Raw genomic sequence first — 17,309 nt, forward strand, 5'->3', positions numbered from 1 at the left:
CACTACCACCTGAATTCTTTATTCTCCTTTTGCAGTAGCTAAGCTCCATCAAACAGTTATCCAAGTGCACTCTAGTTCCAATCTTCTTCCTGTTCTCTTAAACCCCCTCCAGTGAGTCCTGGGCCTCACTTCTTCAACAGAGCGACCATCCTTAAGGACACCCTTGACAACATCCACCTTGCTAAAGCAGGTGCTCAAGCCTCAGTCCTCACCGGACGTGACCCATCAGGTCAGTATTTAATACAATCAGCACCACACGCTCCTGACCCACTGGCTGCTCCTCCGAATCCTTTCTTGGTTCCTCGTCTTTCCTCCGGCCTTTCTGTGTAGGACATTCTCAGGCCAAGCACCACCCTTCCCTTGTTCACTGTGTCTGCTGGCTCCCTCTGTGATCTCACCTAGTACTTACCTCCTTGACCTCTCCAGGAGGATATCGATATACACTTTTCATATCAACTGTCCAACACTGAACTTCTGCTCTTCTCCCTAATGCCTGCTCCATCTCCTACCTTCTCCATCTCCATTGATGGCAATCCCATCCTTCTACTTGTTCACAAACCCTTGAGACGCTCCTGCCTCACCCAAGTCTTTACAATGAAGGAAAATGCCTCAGATCTCCGGACCTTTCATTCTCACCCTGCCCACTCCGTTCAAACTCCCAGCCTCCTTGGTATTCCGCAAACACACCCACTCACCCTGCTACCTAGGGCCTTTGCTACAAGCCAGACCCCAGGTTTCCTGCACCAAATGTAAAAATGAATTTTCTCTAATGACACTGGATATGATTAATGATGAACAAAATAAATCAAATAAGATTCTATGATATTCTAGTGTCTCAATAATTCCTCTTCTAAATTAAAAAAAAAAAAGTTCCAAAATAGCCCCAACTAAAACGTTCCCCTGACATGGTAATCAAGTCTTATGCTTTACTCAATAATTAGTTGGACCGAAATCCAACCATGCCCATTTTTCTGCAGTTCTGGCAGTAAATTGATAACCTCCGGCAAATTTTAATTAGCACCCTTTAAAATAGGATTGCTAAATTAGTCAACTATGAAATCACCTCACCCAAATGATGAAGTTCACATTGCATTTCAAATCCATAACCTGTTTTCACTGGATGAACATACCGTCACTCCCCGATTGCTAATTACACTCTTCATCTGTGTTTTCATACGTGCACGGCACAGCGTGTGACCCATGCCAACTGGCACATCTCGACACTGCTGTTCCTCCTGGCCTGCCAGCCATTTGGTGTTCACAATTAGGGCTCCATCCTTAACCCAGTGGATGGATTTAAATGGTAAGCCTCCTGATGTCCAGGGAGATCACCTGCGTTCAGTGATATGCTCAAGCAAGGGGCTCAGTAAGGACACTGCAGTTACCCTGGCAGGAAAGCTGCTGACTCAGGGGAGGGCGCTCCTTCCTCACTCCTTCACACCCAGATAGCATTTGTAAAGCACCAACTGTTTAGCAATTGCGTTCACCAGATCTTATATAAGAATGTGAATTGGGTAGTTTTAACTCCACCTTACGGATGAGAAAGTGAATCTTCAGATGGCTTAAATGACTCAACAAAATCCAGAGCCAAAACAGGATCACTGGTCACCTGACTGCAGTCTGCTGCCACCACTCTAGTGTCCCCCATCACCTCCAGTCTCCACTCTAACTATCATCTCCTTGTTTTTCTCCCTCCAGTCTGGCCAGATCTTGCTAAATGCATAGATGCTTGCTCTGCTCTTTCACCTGAAGGAATCATCCCTGCACTCAGGCTGAGGTCCAGGATCATCCTAGGAAGCCCTGCAACATCTGTCCTCTCCCACCTGCTCTCTGCACTCCAGCCACCCTGACACCTTTGGTTTTCTAAACTCGATTTACACTCACAAGTCCCTTGCACAAGCTAGTACCTCTGTCTGTGACTCAGTCCCTTCCCCTTGAACTTGAACTAGGGCTGTCCTTAGTAATTGGAGCCTTCCAGGCACCCACTGGGGAGGCTGAGCCCCGGGAGTGTCACCACGCTCTCCCTTGGCCGCTGCTGAGGGAAAGCAGGCACCGCCATGGCCTTGATGGAACTGTCACAGTGGAAGCTGAAGTGGTGCTGGTGCTGCACCTGACCTTGGTACCCACAGAAGCCAGCCTTCACCCTGGGGAAGACAAGTGCACAGTGGGCATGGGTGAGGGTGAAACTGTTGGAACTCTCCATGGAGGAAACAGACCGTGAAGCCCTGGCCCAGAGGGAGAGGGAGGAGCTAAGGAAATCTGGGAAGGGGAATAAATTTGATTCTCTATATTAACCTATTAATCACTGTACCATATCAAGATGTCTTTCCTAGACTCTAACTGGTTCTATAACCCAAAGCAAATAACTCATTTACCTTCTTTCTTGTGGTTCTTTTAGGTACTGATAAGGGAGAAATTGACCTAAGGAAAATCTATTGGGTACTTTGTATTATTAAATTGTACCTTTCTACTCTACTTTTTCTCATGCTTATCAATTACAGGGCTGTCTTCTGATAAAGAGAGATGAGGATTCCTTCTTGTGTGAAATTTTCCCAAATGATCCATTGTAAGAGTAGGTTTCTAGATCTCATAGCTACGCTGGCATTGGTAGGATTCTACTCTAGCTCCAATTGACAATAAGGATCTTAATAATTCTGGCCTCAAAATTGTCCTCAAGAGTTAGGTATAAATTTACACAATCTCAGAGCTGGGAGAAACACCAAAGGACATTTAATCTGGTGCTCAAATCTTTCCTTGATCTTTCCTTAATTTGCAAAAAGCAGGACTGTATGCATGTCCTATCACAAACACAGGCATGGACTTTTAATTACCTTATGGCAACTGAAATATTTCCCAGTGTCCTCAGGCATCCAACATAAAGTTGACATGAGTCTAATTATGTTTGTTCAACATTGAAAAACAGCAGAACTTCTTCCACCAGGTGGCAGCCAAACCCTACCAAAGTACAGCGTACATGCTCCACTTTCATCTCCACCATGTAAAACAGTGAAATAAGTTGTGTCCATATTTGCAACCAAGTTCAGGAGGCTCATCATAGGAAAACCCTGGGAAGAGCATCCTAATGGTGAAGTTCTGAGAAAATGGAGAGTTGATACAAGGGCCATCACCAGGGCACCAGGGTTGAAATCTGCTTTAGGGTAGCTAGTGGCAGTCCAACCAGAACTGGGTTCACATCCCAACCCAGTGAAGCTGGGAAAATCAGATAGCAGAGCACAAGCTTCCTTCCAACTCCCAGGTACCCCAGTTCAATAAATCACACCTTGTCTGCTAGTTTTTGTTAGTTTATTGGATACCCCCATACAAAGACACAGTCCTGGACGAGACGTTCATGTACACTGTGGAAAAAGACAGACTGACACACAATGTGAGGAGTAAAACAGAAACTACCCTATGGACCTCTCTTTTTTTCCAAATAAGCCATTAAGCAAATTAAGGTAGTGCTAGTAGGAAGATATCAATGTATTTAATCCTTCCCAAAATCAAGATCTAGCAAAAGTAGACAAACTATCTCAGGGGTTTGATACAAGCAAAGAAAGGACGATGACAGTCTGTGGCACATAAGACTTCAGATGCTACCATTGTGCTCAGTCGGGAAAACAGGGAAAATGGACAGGGAAGCAAGGAAAGAAAAAGTGATTCTCTCCTTCCCTGTTGATTCCCTTTCCTTCTAACCAAAGCTTGCCGGCCCAGCTTCTGTCTCCCCGAGTCTTTTCCAAAGATCCCCCACGTAAGTCTGCAAGGGAGAGCAGAGCAGGCACTTGCCTTGGCTCAAGTGTCTGACTGGTTGTGATGGAGTTGGGGCACACAGGGCTTCTTACTATTCCCAGCCCTAATGGAGAGTGGAAACAGGCCTGCTGGAGACGCTGGTCCAAGCAGATGGGGGACAGGGTCGCACAGGAACTGAGTGATCCAAAAGGTTGCTCAACACACACAGATTCTCCAATATGAAGAAAAGCTTAACATGGGAAGTGGTAAACACATTTCAAGCCCATCACTACCCCATTCCGACATTCACAAGGGCGCGGATCACAACATTCTCCCCAGTGTATCCAAACGCTAGTGCAAGTCCTCTCCAACACTGTGCTTCAAGAAGACATTTCTAGTCAATCGTAGTTCACACAAAAATTAAATACTATTTCCCAAGTCACAACTAGAGAGATCACCTCTGCACAAGATTCCTGGGATTCCAGAACTTTTCAACAGGGAAGCCACTAGCCATATGTGTCTAGCAAGCATAGGAAATGTGGCTGGTGTGATTAAAGTCTAAAATTGTATTTAATTAAAATATAAATTTACGCAGTCACATACCTATAGTGGCTAGTGTATTGGACAGCACAGTTCTAGAACATTGCCATCATTACAAAAAGTTCTAGTGAAAAGCTCCAGCCCTTTCCACAGCCACATCAGCAATTGGTAATATCCACAGAACTCACAACCAGAGCTTTGCTATTTCATGGATATTCTCTTTGCAGCCTCTTGTGGAGCTTCTTCAAAGATTGAGTCCTCTATCTGTAAAGACACCTGAATCAAATTAAATCTGATTCTGCGCTCTCACAAACGAGCATGTTGAGAAAGTCAGACTTGGTAGTGTGTGAGGCATGAGGGTCTTCAGTTCAGTCTGCTGAGGAGACATTGGCAATCCATTAGACACAGGTGCCGCCATTCCATCCTGCTCAACCTGGGCCTCGAGGTCCTTTGTGATAAGTCTCCAGGTCACAGATCTCAGAGTTCGCCTTCCACCCTGACTCCAGTGTCAATATGTCATCTCAGTCCTATTAACCAAGTAGGAAATAATCTATCAATGGGCCATGGGTCTTTGACGTTCACAGATCACACACACTGTGCACATTCACATCCAAGAAGCAAACAGGTGGGGGTGGGGGTGGGGGTGGGGGTGAGGGCCTCACTCCTTTCCTTACAGCACATGAGCTACCCTCCAGATGTGGCCCGGTCAGCCTCTTCAGAGCCCTACACCTTTCTTTGCTGCCATGATTCAGAAATTTAAGAGCACAAATTCCTCTTGTCTTTGTTCTGGATCAGGAAAAACTCCCCCACAACCCCCAGTCTCAAATTTAAATTTCTGCTTGCTAAGTAGAAGCAGTGTTGATCCTGGGTAAGAGGGCTGAGTTGTCCACAAAGCATTAATATTTTCAGCTCTTTAATTTGTTTACAAAAATGATACTAAAATACAGATGAATACCTTCACAAATTATTCTACCAGATTGACCAAGTATTGCTATTTTCTAAATAGCAATAGTACATAATCATTCATCCATTCAACTTGTAGCATCACAGACAATATTAGCTGCCCTGATTAATTAAAATCATGCAAATTATATACCCTCTTCCGAACTCAAGTATGACTTTTTACCACTGACATGGCAAATTTGCAAGGCAAGGAAGAGAATTTTAAAGTGGCTACTCCATTAGGATATTCCACTGCTTATATCCAGTGCCCAAAACCAACTCTTTTTCTAAGAATACCAATGTTCCCATTTCCAAGCAAAACTGTGATGAAGGTCTGCCTCACTTCATTAATGTTCTCATATTACATGTACAGAGAGATCCAGTTCCTCTTGTAAGGCAGGGACCAGATTATTCAACTTTCTTTGTCCTTCTTCATCCCCAATGCTAGGCCATGGCTTATTTCCTAGACCGATATCTCATTCATCTAACTCACTCCACTTCATTTCCTGTTCTTTTTTTTAAGTTTTTAATTTGTTCTAATTCTTTATGCATGACATTAGAATGCATTTTGACACATTGTACAGCAGAGACTCCTAGCATTAGCCTTCTCTATTTTCTTTGGCTAACTGGAAGGATGGGATGCAAATATTCTCCCCCTTTCTGAGCTTTGTCCTCTGTATTCTCAAAGAAAGAGAAACAAATTTTGGGTGTTAATGATTCAGTCTAAGAACAGGTTTGAGGGGGGCGGTGAAGTGCACTGAAGAGGCAGAGATCAGGAAGGGACTTTATCTGTCCATGGGCTAAGGAGGTGAGGAGGTGTCAGTGGAAGGAGAAGCAAGACCTCAGAGAGGACTGTGTCCATTCTACAGACATAGGGCCACTGAGCCCTCCTACCAAAAATTGCATTCACTCCAGCAGAGAGCTCTCAGCATCGAGGGATGTGTAGACAGAGTCGAGTCTCAGTGATGTGCTCTAAGGTCAGAGGACAGAAGAGTGGGTGTTATCTTCTCTGTAAGGCCCAGAATCTTGGAGAAGCCTTGGAATGACATGATGAATTTCTTGCCAGCCTAGAAAGACACAACCTAGAGAGTCAAAAGGAGGCTGAACAGAACAAAGGAGATGTTTCTCAGCTTATCTGAGTGTGTGAGTCTAGATTCCCGTGTGCCATAGTCGTTAAGTAGGTGGGAAGCATGCAGGGTAAGTTCCCATAGTTATGAAGCTTTTGCACCGAGATAGTGGTTGCACCAATAGTCTCCTGATTTGAACAGGAAGAGCAGAGCTGTATTGCCTGAACCCAGGGAGCAGTGACACTGGGCATGCGCCCACAGACTTCATAGGGCAATGCTATTCCTTGCTCAAGGTCAGGAACAGAAATCATGGATTTTTTTTTTTTTTTTTTTTGGTGTTTTAACATACTTATAAGTCTAAGGACAAATTTACGATGTCGAATCCTCCCAGAACAAATGGTACTTTCTCACCTCTGAGCCTCTGGTGATTTACTACAACTATCTTGTAACTCAGGGGTCAAAGAATCAAGGAAATTGAGGACTCCCTCTTCACCTTTGAAATTAAAATCTACAAAGAAAATTTCAAGGTGAGAAAAGACATAAAACCCTATCAGTGTATAAAAGACAAGACAAAGAAAATGTTATAATACTCTTAATAATAGGAAAAGCTGTCGTTATGGAGGCAGCCACTTTATTTAAAGTCCACACTCCTGACCCTTTGCTTACAGGAAGGAAAGTTAAGGTGAGCTGCAAGCCAGGGTGGGGGCAGGGGGGCAATATGAGAGCCCTGGGGATACTCTTAACTCCTATGAACTAGAACAGTGGGCTTCACCGTGGCCCGTCCACACGTGCATATAACATAATGTGGTCACCATTACTCCCCAATGCCTCCCCTTTCCCTCTCCTCTACCCTCCCCTAGCTCCACTTCCTCTGCACTAATGGTTTTTTCCTTCTACTATCATGATATCCCCTTTTCTCTTTTTTCCCCCTCTAGCTTCCACGTATAAGAGAAAAGCATGATACTTTTCTGTGTCTGACATATTTAGATTAACATGCTGTTATGTTTCCCAGTTCCATCCATTCTCCTGCAAATGACACAATTTCATTTTTCTTTATGGCAGAATAGAACTCCATACACACAAACTTGTGTGTGTGTGTGTATGTGTGTGTGTGTGTGTGTGTGAACCACATTTCCTTCATCCATTCATCTGTCGATGCATATCTAAGCTGATTTCATAACCTGGCTATTTACATATTGTGCTGTGATAAACAGAGGTATGCAGGTGTCTCTGAAGTAGGCTGACTTTGGTTCTTCTGGGTATACACCAAGAAGGGAAATAGTTGGATCATTTGGTGGTTTAATTTTTAGTTTTTTGAGAAACCTCTTGTTTTAGTCAGCTTTTTTGCTGCTGTGACTTAAGGACCCAACCAGAACAATTGTAGAGGAGGAAAAGTTTTATTTGGAGTCTTACAGTTTCAGAGGTCTCAATCCATACATAGCCAGGTCCATTTCTCAGGGCTCAAGGTGAGGCAGAACATCATGGCTGAAGAGTTGGCAAAGAGAAACAGCTCACATGGTCATCAGAAGGCAGAAAGAGAGAGAGTCTCCAATTTCCAGATACAAAATATATACCACCCCATAGCTATGCCCCTAAAGAACCACTTCCTTCAGTCACACCCCACCTGCCTCCAGTCACCACCCACTTAATCCCATCAGGGATTAATTCATTGATTAGATAAAGGCTGTAACCCAATCATTTCTCCTCCAAACCTTCTTGAATTGTCTCACATGTGAGCTTTTGGAGGACACCCACATCCAAACCATAACACCTCCATACTGACTCTTTAGAATAATTTTATATTATGCCATCAAGTTTGAAAAAAAAATAGGTCAGAAAGAAAGGCATGACCATCAAGTGCCCAAATGAGGGAGTAAGTGTCCACCACAGGTGCAGCTCAACACATGATTGCAGAGCATCTCTCCAGCAGACTGGGAGACCACTCAGACTACTGGCTTTAGCTGTGGCATGACCTGAGCAAAGCCATGTTGGCAAAGGCTTCTGTGTTGCAGAAACAGAAGATAAAGAGGTCAGGATGCAGGCTAGTTTGCATCAGGCACCTACCATTCAGTTGCCACCCACTCTAACTGACCTGTGCCTTTCCAGTTCTCTTACTCCACACCCTCCACCCCCGCAGAACCCATTTCTGACAGTGCAGCCAAATCTGAAGGGAAGCAGAGAGTAGAGAGCGGTTTCCCTTATATCCCAGATGTCATGTCCACAGAATAAGTGCAGATGCCAGGAAGAAGTTCCATGCTAGTGATGAAGGGACAGGTGATTGGTACAGGCAACAACCAGGAGAAAATGGCTCGAAAACGGGAAGGCATGTTGTTTTAGGGAAAAGGGAAGCTTGAAGAGATGGCAGAGAAAAGGTTGACAGGCATTTGTAGTGAATGGAAATCTTGTTTCTCAAACAGAACGGCCGTGATTAGTCTGAAGTCTCCTGGGCTCCCTGCTAAGGGTGGGAGATTCCTGGAAGATTCCAGAAGCCCAAGGGTCAGAATTGTGGGGGATCAGAGGGAGCAAATCTCCATTTTGTACCTATAGTTTTAGGTGAGGCCTGAAGCGTCCAAGAGGAAGACCCTGAATGCCCCTCAAAAGACAGGATGCAAACAAGGCAGAAGATGAGAACTGTAGTTGTTAAATTGGGATGAATTTTGACTTCCTGATAAAATGCAGGCGAATGACAGCTGGAGGGGAATTGTTTCTACATTCAGCATCCAAACAACTCCCCATTTGTGTGGGTTCCGTGGCTGCAGGACCCCACTTCTCACTACTGGAGCAAGAATCCACTTCTGCCCTCTAGAGACTGGGGTGTGAGCATCCATCCACTGGGCAATTTGATGCTTCTGCTCAGGACTTTTCCAGGAGAGATTCTGTTGAAGAACGAGTCAAGACGTGATTTATAGCAGGGCTGCACTAGGGTTAAAGTGGGAACCTGACTTCTGCCTAGCCATTTTCCAAGTCTGTGTTTTCCCTCCTACCTGAATCTATGAGCTACTCATATACTGTTCAATAAATTCCTTTGTTGCCTACGTTTATAAAATTTAGAGAAAAGCAGAGGACAAAAACAGACCCGTGACAAATTCCTCTGGGTATCAAAGAGATGAAAACACAGAAACTAGAAATCTCATCCGAAGAACAAAGGGCCAGAGGATGGTGGAGATGAGGGCTCAGGAGTGAACCAGACCTTGGAAATTAAGAAAGAACTCACCGAAGAAAGAGAGTAACTAGGCTTCTGGGACTGACGTCTCTTTCTCCATCTTCCCCCATTACCTTGGTCATATTTCTGTCTTGGGAAGTAGCACACTACCTTATAATCATTTCCCCCCTGAGACTGTGGTGCCAGCAGGGTAAGATCCACCACTTACTCCCTGTGGCATCTGTACTTCCGAGTGCTGTCCACAGCAGGTGCTCCAGAAAGCATGATGGGGGCAGGGAGGGAGGAAGGCAAGACTGGCACTTGGAAAAGGGAAACTAAGCCAGCCTCTGTGTGGTTCTGCCTCTCATTGGGATGTTGCCAACAGCTGCCTGGGTTCTCATCTCAGACCCTCCACAGGTGGGACACTTACCTGCTTACTCAATTTCAAAGGGACTCCTCTTCCTCCTCTCCTCCAAACCCTTTAGTACCATTTATACTTTTAGGAAAGACAAGAAGAGTCTTTGACTGCAAGCCACCTTCTGCCTTGCAAAGTACCCAGAAGCTAAAGAACGCTAAGGCTTGATCAAGTGCCTGAATACAAAGGAAGAAAAAATAGTGACAAAATACAAATTCACATCTCAAAAAGGTACCTTGAAACATGTTTTCCACCCATTCCCATGGGCTTAAGAGGGCCACTCACCGTCATGGGTCTTCATCCGTGTCACCCCCAGCCTCAGAATGAAGAAGCATGTGTTATATACAGAATGTGCTTAGTACAGATAATGTGTTCAGGTAGAGGAAAGAGATCAGCAGAGGGGGGTTAACAATAAACCATTGGATTCCTGGAGAAACTTGAAAAGATTGCCTGCATTGCACAGTCAGATTATGTTTAGAAATATGAAACCTCTTTCAGACAGCAGGAAAAGCATAGAAGTTAGAAGAGCCCCTCTTCCTACGGAGAAGGGGCCACCCAGCAGAGAGTGCATGTTCAGTGCTCGCATGCTGGCCTTGCAGAATGCGTTAATTACAGGATGTACTTTCCAGGTTCTTGACCTACCACGTGTACTTGTGAGGGAAGCAGACAGCTTGACTTCTTAGCTCTTAGATCTCTAGACCAGGAGAAGCCAGAGCCTAGCCTGGTACAATGACAACTCACACAGCACTCAAGGCTCCTCTGGGAATCCGTGCCAGATCCATTAATCCCATGGAATTCTCAGGTTGTCTCTAGACATGGAGAAGAAGAAGGCAAATACACGTTCACTGACTAGAAGAACAGACCAAAGCAGGGACAGTAACGCCCCACCCTCCCCCTCAATTTTTCCATTTTCTCACACATTTTCCAAGTGTCCTTTGCCATGAATCAAAAGCCATATGATTATTCAGGGGACACTGTGTGAGCAAAAGGATGAGCTCAACTCCAGGCTGAGGCAGCTGCACATTCGTGCTCATCCCTGTGGGCGGGTCTGGGAAGAGGATGTACTTTCCAGGTGATCAGCCAGGTGGTCAGCCTGGGTCCTGTCTATACCGAGTCAGTGATGGACATACCCTCTGAGAGACAATTAAGCCTTGCTGTTCCAGTACAGTGGGATCTGAGGATCATCTCTCGTTAGTATTGCAGTGTAGTTATCCCATCCCATCCTGGTCACGTGGCAGACTCCCTCATCTCTTTAAGACTCCCACTGCCCACATATCTCCTGGATGGCCCTTTTTCCAAACACACAGTAACTAATGTTAGACTCTCACACCTGCCCAGAGAAGTTGCAAAACAACATAGCGGTCAGTCTAGGTCACTTTACGCTGTAGCCTTCGGTCAGTTCTCTAGAAAAATTCTTCCACCTTCATTAGAGGAAGCTTTAAACTAGCTCTGGTAAGAGGATGGTGGAGAAGATTGGCAGTGCCCTCAGACCTGGGGGCCAGTAATTCAGAAGTCTCCTATATTCATTGAGATAAATTCTCAATGGCAAGTCGTTCTTTTGATACAAAGGGAACCTAGTTTCACTTTATTTTATAGGAACTTGGGTATGTGCTTGTTTATAATCCCATGAATTCCTCTGCCTCCTGGAGTCTTCACATCTTGACTCTTTTCTCCCATCAAACACACACACACACACACACACACACACACACACACAAATGACAGGCCATCTAGCCTGGTCATTGAGTACCAAATGTTCCCCAAGGTGTTCTGGACCCTATCAAGGCAGGTCTTTGCTAGTCAATTAAATTTAGGATTCTGCCACCTAGTGCCCTGTATAGAGAGGATGTCACAGGAAATGGCCCTACAAGGCTGCTTCTCTGATGTTCCCAAATCTAAAACTCCTTCACAGTTGCATTTAACTGCCCAATTTTCAACACTAAGCATTCAGAATCTATTATAAAAATGAACATTGCATTGAAGTCACAATGTATAGTTTATTAATGAAGAATATGCATAAAGATCATCTTTAGATCTGCAAATGGTATTTCAATATCAGGAGAGAAATAAAAAGAGATACACATAAAGTGGAGAGAGCACAGAAGGGCCATGTTTGGAAGGAGAAGAGGGAGCAGGAGGGTGTGGAGGGATGGCTACAGGGGAGTGGGTTGTGGGGAGGGAAGCTCTTAGTTTTTCACTCCTCATTACATTAGGAGCAGGTGGTTGCCAGAGGGAACTGGTTTATGTATGTCACCTCATGCAATCTTCCCACTAACTCATGAGATTGATCTTGTCCCTATTTTACATGAAAAAAATAAGACTGAGATGAATGTGTCCAGCTAATAGAAGGCTAAATTGTAATGCAAAACTACATCTTCCCTACTCCAAAGCCCAGGTTCTTTTCATCAACCTGTGATATTTTTTACCCGTTAAGAGTCCTATATTAGCACATATTGACATTAATATATTATTTAGTAAACATCATCATTTTTCCCTATCAACATATATTCTGTGATCTATTCTTCTCTGAGTTAAACTGGGTGTTTTCCCCCAAAAAAATCCACATGGTAAAAATTATATTACCACACCTATAAAAGGAAAAGTTTCCACTTTCAGCTACAAATGACTAGGAGAGGTCAAAGCTGCATGCTAGGTTTCACTAAAACTTTTTCCAAACAGGTGAATTTGAACAACAGCCATGAACATTCAGCAAGTGGAGATCCCATGCTGAGAAAGGACACAAAACCTTGACTCACCTGGTATGTGACAATGTCACTGGATCAAACTAGTGACTACCTTCTGACCAATGAAACGATTTGACCAACTATTCACATATTATGAATTCATTTATCTTCCATCCAGAGGGAGTTTTGAATCATTACTTAGTATAACCAGTTTGAAGCCTTCTTCCTAGTGGATAAATTCCTTGTCACTTCCAGTTAACTAAACAGTGAATTTCATTCATGAGGTACATTCACTGGCAAACAAGCAAGTTAACTCAGTATTGTGAGCTTTTTAAAAAAATTCTGGAGAGTTTTGTTTTGTTCTGGGATGTACCTGAACCTCTCCCTTTCTTGACTAAAGGGTTGGGCTTCCAAAATCTTTTGTCCTTATCAACTTTCAGGAACAGGTAAGACTCTTGAATCCCTAACACCATTATCCCGGATACATGTGTCCCAGGCAATTCAAGAGGTAGCTGAGATATGAGTCTCTAAGACCCTGGCTTCGCTCAGGCCAGAATTTTGCTGACTCCAACTCTCTCGGAGTAAAACTGATGCTTTGAAAGTGATTATCTCTAAAGAGATTGTAGGAAATAACTTTTTCTGCACTTACCTATCACAGAAACAAGAGAACTCTACTATCTGTGAGAGAAAAAAAATTAGACTATGGGCCACAAATTGTTTTAATGATGAGATAATGTTCTAGAAGGGAACCAGCACCTGCCTGACATCCTTGCTGATTAGCATAATGTAGAACACCTGCTAGAGCCTGGCAGCCATTCCAATCCAAGTTTTAGTTGTCATTGTTGTTGTTGTTTTGTACAAGACTGCTTCTCTGATGTTTTGTTTTTATCATTTCCACATTTCCCAAATAATCAAGCCATACTATCTTTAGAAAGCAAGATTATACACTAGGACTGGGTGTTCATTAGTGAAGCAAACATTTTCCCAGAACCTATGTCAGGCATTGGGTAGGCTGAGAGGTTAAAATCTAAATAAGGCATAGAGGTTACTGCCCTCCAGGAGATCAGGAGATCTTAGGAGTAGAAGTCAAAATAAGACTGTTCACAATATAGGCAAATCCTGTAGCAACTAACACTGACACCTGGATAAGTTTAGTAAAATAACTGGTCATGTGGTTAAGTCTTGAGGAACAAGTGAGATTTGGCCAGATGGAGCACACACAGGGAGGCAGTCATCCAGTGCACTGAGATATGGAAATGTGTGCAGATGGTCAAGCTGTTTTGAGTAAGTAAAAGTGGCTTGTATGTAGGTTGGGAATGAAGTCAGCCTTTATAGGGCCAAATAAGCCAAGATAGAACTAGGAAGCAAACCAAAATTGATAAGTAGTCTGTGGGCACTTCTGCTTCCAATCAGTATCAGGGGACAGAGATCAGATTTACCCTGTGAACTTCAACAACTCAAAAACTGTGCAAAGCATGTCATTCAATGGTTACAGCCACTGGACAACAACCCTTGAAGGACACTCAATTCCTGGGAGAAGGGAAACAAATGAGGTGAGCCCCACAATTTCCCCAGCTTGTTTTCTGAAGGTAATTTCTTGCAGGGTTGAAGACACAGAATTGAGAATTCAAGGAGACTGAGGTGTCTGTAATTCATAGGACAGATGCTGGGGAGGAAAGTACTTGTTATACATAGAGAGGGGAGAGTGAATGAATAGAGGGAAGAATGAGATTAGAAGACCCTCACATCTTCAGGTGACAACCAATCAATGTGAGAAAACTACGCTAGCCAGGAAAAGAACCAAGCAATGGAAAATAAGAGGTAAAATGAGCAAATTTCACATGGGACCAGGAATAATTTGGATTCCTGCCAGCCAGAGAAGACATTGTAATTCACACTTGGTATTCATATTCAGGTACTGAGGCTGGGCCTATCACCTCAGCTGTTGGGGAAATTAGCCTTAGACTGAAAGCCTCTCTGATTGTACTTAAAAACACTTAAAAATAAGTCTCAAAAATTTAAAGCATTTTTAAGTAACAAAACAACAGAAGAAGACTTAGAAGCAACACACACACACGTTTTTACTCATTATCAGTGAGAGATTGGTTCCCAATATCCCATGTGTACCAAAATCTCCAATTTAATGGCGTAGTAGTTCCATGAAACTTATGTACAGCTCCTGTATACTTTAAATCATCTCTAAATTGTTGATTATACCTAATACAATGTGAATGTTTTATTGATAATTGTTATACAGTATTGTTTAGGCAATAACTGTACATGTACAGTACAGCCCCAATTATTTTTTTAAAATATTTTTGATCCTCAGTTGGTTATATCTGTGGATGTGGAATCTATGGATACAGTGTGTGTGTGTGTGTGTGTGTGTGTGTGTGAGAGAGTGTACGCACGCAAATATACAGACAATTTATGATGAGGTTCCATCATAGGAAATCCATCGTGAATTAAAAACATCATAACTGAAAAACACATTTAGCACACTAACCTATCAAACATGTTAGCAACACAGTATACTGCAGAGTACCAGTTGTTACTCATGTTATTGCATGTCTGACTGGGACCTGTGTCTCCTGGGTGCTGCCTAGGATCATGAAGTCTCATATTACATATTACTGACCCAGGACAATTTCAAAATTTTAAATTCACAGAATGATTTCTACTGAATACAAATTTCTTTCCTACCTTGTAAGTTGAAAGAGCTCAAGTCACTGTATGTTAGGACACACATACGTGCACACAAACCCACAAATACTATATTCAACAAGGTAAAATTCACAATGTCTAGTACCCAATAAAACATTTCTAGGCATACAAAGCAGCATGAAAAGACAACCCATCATCAGATGAAAGTATATTGAGAGAAATAGACCCAAAATAGCAGACAAGAATGTGAGAGTCATTGTATAATTTTATTCCATATATTCAGAAATGCAGAGGAAAATAAATGCACATTAAGAAGATATAAAAGTGACTCCGATCAAATTCCAGATATGAAAAACTCCATGTCTGAGACAATAAACCAGATGGAATTAACTACAGTCAAGAAAAAGGAAAAATTAGAAAACTTGGAGACATGGTAATAGAAATTGTCCAAAATGAAACACAGAAAGATAAAGAAGCCTGAAAAAAGCATGTAAAGCATCAATGAACTATGAGACAACTTCAAAATGCTAACAGAAGTAAAACTGAAGCCCTGGAAAAAGAGAAGAGATAGAAAGGGACACATAAAAAAATATTTGAAGAAATAATAGATGAAACATCTCCCAGATTGATGGGAACTATATGCTAAAGCACAAAATGCATAAAGCAAGTTATGGTAAGGCACAGAATAATCAAACTGCCCAAAATCAATAATAAAGAGAAAAACCTTAAAACCAGCTAGGTACTAAAAGGTCACATGGGTAGATGAACAAAGATAAGAAGGATGGCAGATTTCTCCTGAGGAACAATGGAGGTGGAAGACTATGGACCAACATTTTTAAAGTACTCAAGGAACAACTGTTAACATATAATTCTATACTCACTTTTCACAAATGAAGGCAAAGAAAGGACTATTTCGACACGTCAATGCTGAATTCATCATCAGACTTCCTATGAAAAAAATGCTGAAGGAATTCCTTTAACAAGAAAAATTATATGACATGGAAATCTAGATCCATCCAAAGGAATGCTGGGCATTGGAAATGGCAGATATGTAAGCAAAATATAGTACTAATTTTTCTCATTTTAAAAACATTTTTATAAGACAATTGACCATGAAAACCAAAATAATAATGTATTGGGGGGTTTTATAACATGGGTAGAAGGAAAATATATGACAACAATAGCACAAAGGACAGGAAGGAAGACAGAAGTCCCCTGTGTTCAGGTTGCGGTGTTTAGTGAGGTGGCATGATGTCACTTGCAAGTAGCTTGTTGAGTTAAACATATCCTGCAGGTCCCAAAGCAGTCACTTAAAAGAAGAACAGTCATGGGCTGGGGTTGTGGGCTGGGGTTGTGCTCAGTGGCACAGCGCTTTCCTAGCATGTGTGAGGCACTGGGTTCGATTCTTAGCACCACATAAAAATAAATAAATAAAATAAAGGTATTAATGAACAGTGATGTCATGAAATAATGGTATAGTAATAAGCTAACAAATGAAATTAAAATACACAGCTACTCAAATATAAGGCAGTAAAAGAAGAATCAAGAACTGATGATACAAATTGAAAACAAATTGCCAGATATTAAATTTAAACCAAATTATATCAATAACTTCATTCTATATAAATATTTTAAACACTCTAATGGAAAGGCAGAGGGTCAGATGGGGTAAACAGGAAGAACAACTATACAGTGCCTACAAGAAAGCCACATTCAATATGAAGTTGTTTGTGTCCATCACTGAAGACTGAGCCAGCCCTAACAGACTGTGGGCCTGGCTCAGCCTCCAAAAAGCTGTGGCCTCCAGTGACTGTGAACTTTTCCAGAGAGTAATGACAAGTCTGCCCATGTTCTTCAAAAGGAGTCTAACATGGTACATGTTATTCTGGCTACTAGATTCTTCACTTCTCAAAATACCTAATAAATATTTCCAGGAATGATCCCAACTTATTAGGCTTATCAAATACTTGTTGTGCATAAGACAGTGAGTGACCAGAAACTGAAATATGTGCCACAAACATGATAAAGAAAGAAAATAGATCCATATTCAGAGTTCACTCATGAGTTCACTCATGATAACTAACCCTGATAACCTACCCACTATGCCTCATATGTGGTACGCATAGGTA

Source organism: Marmota flaviventris, chromosome 1 (genome assembly GCF_047511675.1).
Source record: "Marmota flaviventris isolate mMarFla1 chromosome 1, mMarFla1.hap1, whole genome shotgun sequence".
Lineage (NCBI taxonomy): Eukaryota > Metazoa > Chordata > Mammalia > Rodentia > Sciuridae > Marmota > Marmota flaviventris.